The sequence below is a fragment of the Geotrypetes seraphini genome, chromosome 17, assembly GCF_902459505.1.
Source record: "Geotrypetes seraphini chromosome 17, aGeoSer1.1, whole genome shotgun sequence".
Classification (NCBI taxonomy): domain Eukaryota; kingdom Metazoa; phylum Chordata; class Amphibia; order Gymnophiona; family Dermophiidae; genus Geotrypetes; species Geotrypetes seraphini.
The window spans coordinates 29,993,505-30,000,322 of NC_047100.1; positions in this window are offsets into that span (position 1 = coordinate 29,993,505).

The window sequence follows — 6,818 nt, forward strand, 5'->3', positions numbered from 1 at the left end:
AACCAGCGCCGTCAACTAGAGACTGTCTATGTTTTACAAATGAGATAGTGAAAGTTTAGCTCTAACCGACCAATGTGGCTTTGGGGTGTTGACTGAAAATGCACAAAGCCAAACGTTAACCCTGTCCCCTTGCAGCGCAAATCAGCCACCCATCAACCTCTCTCCCCAGGACCAGCGTTGCCAGATGGCAAAAAAAATTTCCAGCCGGAGCCCCTCTAATTTACCAAACAAATGCTTCTTACAAAATCTGTTTATACACTGAACATATCCCAAACAGTTCATAATGGTGTACAAAAGACCAAAATACAAACACACACAAAAAAACCCCAACAAGCAGATTTATGTGGATAAAAGGGAATCGGTTTGATGTACTTACTATATGTAGATTTTCAGAAAGTTTTTGACAAAGAGAGAGGCTCCTGAGAACATTAAAGACTCATGGGATAGGAGGCAAAGTTCAGTTCTGAATTACGAATTGGTTATCGGACAGAAAACAGAGGGTATGGTTAAATGGTTGTTTTTCTCAGTGCAGGAGAGTAAACAGTGGACTGCCACAGGGGTCTGAACTGGGACCGGTGCTATTTAACTTATTTATAAATGATCTGGAAATTGGAACGACAAGTGATTTGATTAAATTTGCAGATTGACACTAAACTGTTCAAAGCTGTTAAAACACATGCAGACTGTGAAAAACTACAGGAATATCTCAAGAAATTGCAACACTGAGCATCCAAATGGCAAATTAAATTTAATGGGGACAAATGCAAAGGGATGCACGTTAGGAGGAATAATCCAAATCATAGTTACCAGATACTAGGGCCCACCTGGGGAGTCAGCGCTCAAAAAAAAAACCAATCTAGGTGTCATCATAGACAATATGCTAAAACGTTACGCCCAATGTGTGGCAGTGGCAGCCAAGAAAGCAAACAAGATGCTAGGAATTATTAGAAAACGGATGGTAAATAAGACTAGGAATGTTATAATGCCTCTGTATCACTCAATGGTGCAACCTCACCTTGAGTATTGCATTCAGTTCTATTCTCCTTATCCCCAAAAAAGATATAGCGGCACTAGAAAAGGTTAAAAGAAGAGTGACCAGGATAATAAAGGGGATGGAACTTCTCTCATATGAGGAAAGACTAAAGAGGTTAGGGGTCTTCAACTTGGAAAACAGACGGCTGAGGGGAGCTTTGATTGAAGTCTACAAAATCCTGAGTGGTGTAGAACGGGTACAAGTGGATTGATTTTTTACTGCATCATGATTTACGAAGACTATGGGATACTCTATGAAGTTAAAGAGTAATACTTTTAAAACCAATAATAGGAAGAAATATTTTTCCACTTAGATAATAGTTACTGTATTTTTCACTCCATAAGAGTGTAGAGGAGGAAAAACCAAGAAAATAAAATTCTGAGCCAAATGGTGTCCCCTGTACCCTCTCTGGTGGTCTAGTAGTAGGCTGGCACAGGGTAGGTACAGGGCTGTCTAATGGTAGGCACGTCTAGTGACAGCCAGCCCCCAGCCAGTGCCAAGCCAGCCAGCTCGCCCAAAGGCAGGCAGGTACCCCCCCCAGTACATTTTTTTGGCATCCCGGCAGTCCAGCGCCTCGGGGCCTTTGCTAGGCTGGCCCACATCGCATCATCAAAGCAGGCCAGCCTAGCAAAGGCCCCGAGGCTGCCTGATGAAACCGGGCTAAACTACTGCTAGTGGCAGCTGTGTGCTGAAGTTAAAAGCACACAGTGAGCTGCTGCTAGGAGTGACAGGAGAGGTACTGCTGGACAGGGGAGAAGTGGTACTGCTGGACGGGGGGGAGGGAGGGAAGGGAGAAGGGGTACTGCTGGACAGGGGGGATGTAAAAGGAAGGGAGAAGAGGTGCTGCTGGAGTCGGTGCAAAGAATGGCCACCCGGATGGTCTCGGGACTCAAGGATCTACCATACGAAAAACGGCTTGACAAATTACAGCTATACTCGCTCGAGGAGCGCAGAGAGAGGGGAGACATGATTGAGACGTTCAAGTATCTTACGGGCCGCATCGAGGCGGAGGAAGATATCTTCTTTTTCAAGGGTCCCACGACAACAAGAGGGCATCCGTTGAAAATCAGGGGCGGGAAACTACGAGGTGACACCAGGAAATTCTTTTTCACTGAAAGAGTGGTTGATCGTTGGAATAGTCTTCCACTACAGGTGATTGAGGCCAGCAGCGTGCCTGATTTTAAGGCCAAATGGGATCGGCACATGGGATCTATTCACAGGGCAAAGGTAGGGGAGGGACATTAAGGTGGGCAGACTAGATGGGCCGTGGGCCCTTATCTGCCGTCTATTTCTATGTTTCTATGTTTCTATGATCTGGCAGAAAGGGAAGGAAAGGTGCTACACACTGGAGGGGAAGGTAAGATGATGCATGGGGAGAGAGCATGTAGGGTTGGGGATGGGAAGGAGGGATACCACTGAGGGAAGAGGCAAGAACAGAGAGAAAGTGTTGGACTCATGGAGAGGGCGAGCTGGATGGGGAGGACAGAAAGGAGGGAAGGAGAAATGTTATACTCTGGGGAAGGGGGAGAGGGCATAGAGTGAAAAATTGGGACTCATGGAGGGGGAGAGAGAGAGATGTTGGTTGAGGGAGGGAAGGAGGATCAGAGGAGAAGTATGCAGGAGGAAGAGAGAAAAAAATGTTGGACTGGTAGAAAGGAGGGAGAAATGTTGGACTGGGAGAGGGGCCTGAAAGGAGGAAGGCAAAGATAAATGTTACACTGGGGGGGGATAGGAGAGATGACTAAAGGAAGGGAGAGATATCACAGCAGGGAATAGAAGGGAAGGAGGGAAGTCTGGTAGCGCTATAGAAATAATAATAATAATAGTAGTAGTAGTAGAGAGAGATGCCGGATTATGGGAAGGAGAGGAGAGAGATGCCAGAATGGGAAGGGGGGAAAGGAAGGAGAGAGATGTCATTGGACCACTGGGGGAGGAAGGAGAGAGATGCCAGACCATGGAAATAGGGAAGGAAGGAGAGAGGGATAGTAGATTTTGAGAGAAAGCAGAAAAATTGAAATACTGAATGTTAAGTTAATGCCAAAGATGGATGCAAGGTAGAAAATGAAGACAGAGAGATAACCAGTCAGTGGATAAGGCGGCCCTGGAAACATCGTTAAAAGTACAGAAAAATTTGTTGAATATCTGATTTCTACTTTGTATAGGACACGTTGGAATGGGATATATATTTTTTGTTAGTTGTGAACATTGTTTATTTGGGTGGGGGGGTGGGGGTGGGAGGACGGGTACTGTAGTGAAGTTTGGAAGAGTTTTGGTACCTATCTATTTCTGCTACCTTGTGTTTTTGTGCTTTTTCTACAAATTTAAATAAATATATTTGGGGATAAAAAGCACAGAAAAATAAAGTCACCAGACAACAAAGGTAAGGAAAATTATTTTATATATAATGATTGAAATGTCAATTCTGAGAATTGATATCTGCTGTGTATATGAAAAATTAATGGAAAAAAATTACATTACAATTAGTAAAGAAGGTAGGATCTGGGGAAGAGCTTAGGTGGGTCTAGGGTGGAGTGTCTGTGGTTGAGGGTACTCAGTTGATATTTGTTAGACTTCCCTGCTGGCACACCCTACTGGCATTTCAGGGCCTGTCTGCTGGGCCTCTGCGCATGCGTGGATGTCACACATGCATGTGATGTCATCACAGCAATGTCCGCGCACTTTTCGGTGCCTCGAGCCATGGCCATTACCTTTAGTGTGCCCCGGCTCGAAAAAGTTTGAGAGACACTGCTTTAGGCTCTAAGCAGCTCAGATTTGATGGGCGTGATAGAAAGTCTTTGAATGTGCTTAAAACTTATGTAGGCCCCAAATGAATATTGGCCCTCCCGAAGGCCTGCCTGTCCCTCCTGAAGGCTTGGCCTGCACCCCCCCTGAAGGCCTGTACCACCACCCCTAAAAGCCTGTTCCCCCTGAAGGTCTTCACCGCCCCCCCCCCCCGGAAGGCCTGCGTGTTCCCCCTGACCTCCCATTTACCTAATATCAGCAGCCTGCAGAGAAGATCGCCGGTGCTAGCGATCTTTGCAAGCTGCCATAGGAGCTGTCTTCACTCTACCGCAGTCCCGCCTCTCCCGACATCAGACGCAGGATGGCGTAGTTTGGAGTGGCACACCTGAGCTACAAAGGACGAAGCTGTTGCCGCTTTGACACCGGCCACAGCCAAATCAAATAGGCGTTTTCAAGTTTATTAAAAATTTGTTATGTGCTTAATCAGGCTTCTAGGCAGCGTACATCATTTAAAAGATAAAGATTAAAATAAATATAATAAACGTAAAATTAATAAATATAGACATTATTGGGTTTGTTGTACAATGGACAAACACATACATTACATTACATTACGGATTTCTATTCCGCCTGTGCCTTGCGGTTCTAGGCGGATTACAATATAGAAAATATCTGGGACATTCCAGTAGAATTACATTTCAGGATAGGAGTAAGTTACAGGAACAGTGAAGAGTTATGATATTACAATTTCACAGCAGATATTACTTATTACAGAAGATAGTACATATAGCAGAAGATAATGCATTTTGCAGAGGTAATACATGTCAACTCGATCAGTTAAGTCGGGTGTAGTGTAGAAGAGTTACAGTACATTCTTGATCACAGACAAAGAGATAATATGGATGAGTGATTCCGAAGTCGTTGAATGAGAACTCATTGGGCGGTGGTTAGAGTGATGGGAGATATTTTTTGAACAGTAGTGTTTTTATTTCTTTGCGGAACTCTTTTATGTCTGTTGTTTTGGTCAGTAATTTAGAGATGTCAGAGAACGGGTAGAACTACAATCTTTAAAGAAAAGAACAAAAAAGGGAAAAACAGGAGAAGGGGGAAAAGAGTATATGATCATCCTGTTATCCTTAGAGTTGTATTCCAAAAGTATCATTAGAGTTGCATGAGGACAAAACTGTGAAAGAGAATGCTGAAAAAATACCAGAGACACGAGCAGAAAAGATAAGCTCCTACAGGCTGGTTTGTAGGAAGACAAGACTGGTGTACAAGGGGAATGCTATCAGGGAGAGGAATTAAGACTTCAGTCATCTGAGGCTTCCTACAGTTTTTGGCGGAAAGGAATACAGAATCCACTGGTCCCGGAAGAAAGGGGAATTGTACAAGAATGTCCCATTACGAGCTTATTTCTCTGATTCTGAAAAAATTACATTGGTGGCCTATACAATAAATTTAGAAATTGGTCCAACAGGGAATTTATGATACCTTGCCGGACTATTTGGCAAAGTGTTTTGACTTTGTACAAACTAGAGTATTGAGATCTGATACGGTGAGATATGCGAGTACAATGAAATCTTGTTTTTCCATTGTGGGCCCTGATTTCTGGAATGCCTTATCAGAAATTTTGAGGAAATGTGTTACAGTTCAGGAAATGACTGAAAACTCATCTTTTTGCACAAGCTTTTCTTGATATGTGAAGATTACACTGGTTTTAGGAGAAGTACCTTTTCTTTATGGATTTGATGAGTTGTACCTCCTCCCCACCTTCATTTAGTTTTTATTTTGCTTAGTTTCGTTGTCTAGATTATTGTAGATATGTCATGTGTTTTATATTATGTATGTTAATTGTGAGGCGCTTAGGTTCAAAGCGGATTATAAATATTTTAAATCAATCAATCAATCAATCATAGGTCATGTTGGGATTTAGAGGGAGATAAAACAGCATTTGCAGTAAGAGGAAGCTGAGGACGCTGGAGGCTGATATAGAAATAAGTAGTAACAAAGAAAAAGGCTGGAAGGGATTTCAGGCCTTATGATGTGGGAATTCCTATGCAAAACAGTATAAATAAGTGCAACATTTTAAAATACTATGTACAAAGTATTAAAATCCCCCTAGGCATAATTACCAAATTACAAATGGCAATTTGTGTACCAGGCTAATTGGTTGAATAGGTCGGCTTGATGCATTTCCTTTCTAATCTAATTTCCTATTTGTGTTTTGTGCTTACCTAGAAAGGCTCAAGGCGACTTAGGGCTAGATTCACTAAGCGCATGTGCTGGACCTCCGGGCCTGGCACAGATTCTTGTTTTAACTTTTTCAGAGCCCGTGGTTTTAACCCGCTTAAGGCCGCGCGTTAAAACCACAGGCTTGCATTGCAGGGAAGGATGGGAGAGTCGAACAGCGGGAGAGTTGGGGTTGACAGGGCAAAGAGCAGGGCAGTCAGAAAGGGCTTCAGTTGCTTGTTGTGATTGGCCAGCCCAGTCGGTGTTGCAGGGTTTTGGTTAGTGAATCGCATGCTGCTGCCCTCATTTGCATGCGCGGATCGGAGGATGGTCGACAGAGAAGTAAGTGAATCGGCCTGAGGGAAATCAGGTTGCAAAGGGGTCGCAAACTGATCTGTTCTTATGTTTGCTTTGTAAATCTAGCCCTTAGTGAGTAGGAGAAAAAGCAGAACATATACTAGGCGAGAAGAGATGTTTCTAAAAAAAAAAAATAAGAGTGAAGGAGACTATTGAGTAGTGAGGGCAAAGTGTACCAGGAAAAACCTGAGAAACCCTCCCTGTGTCTACATTGAAAACAAAGACGCTACAAATCCCACCCAATCATCTAGTGGCACAAAATAGCAACCGGAGCTTTTATAGTCCTCACCTAAGTTCCGCCTCCACTTCGGATTGATCCATCCTGCAAACAAGGGGGAACAAAAAGAGGAGAATCGGGTTTATTTTGTGCTGGACACAATCGTTCTTCATTTCTCTAAAGCACACCAATTGTTTGTTCCACTTGAGAAAATCTCTGCGGTGCTTGAAGGTAACTAGT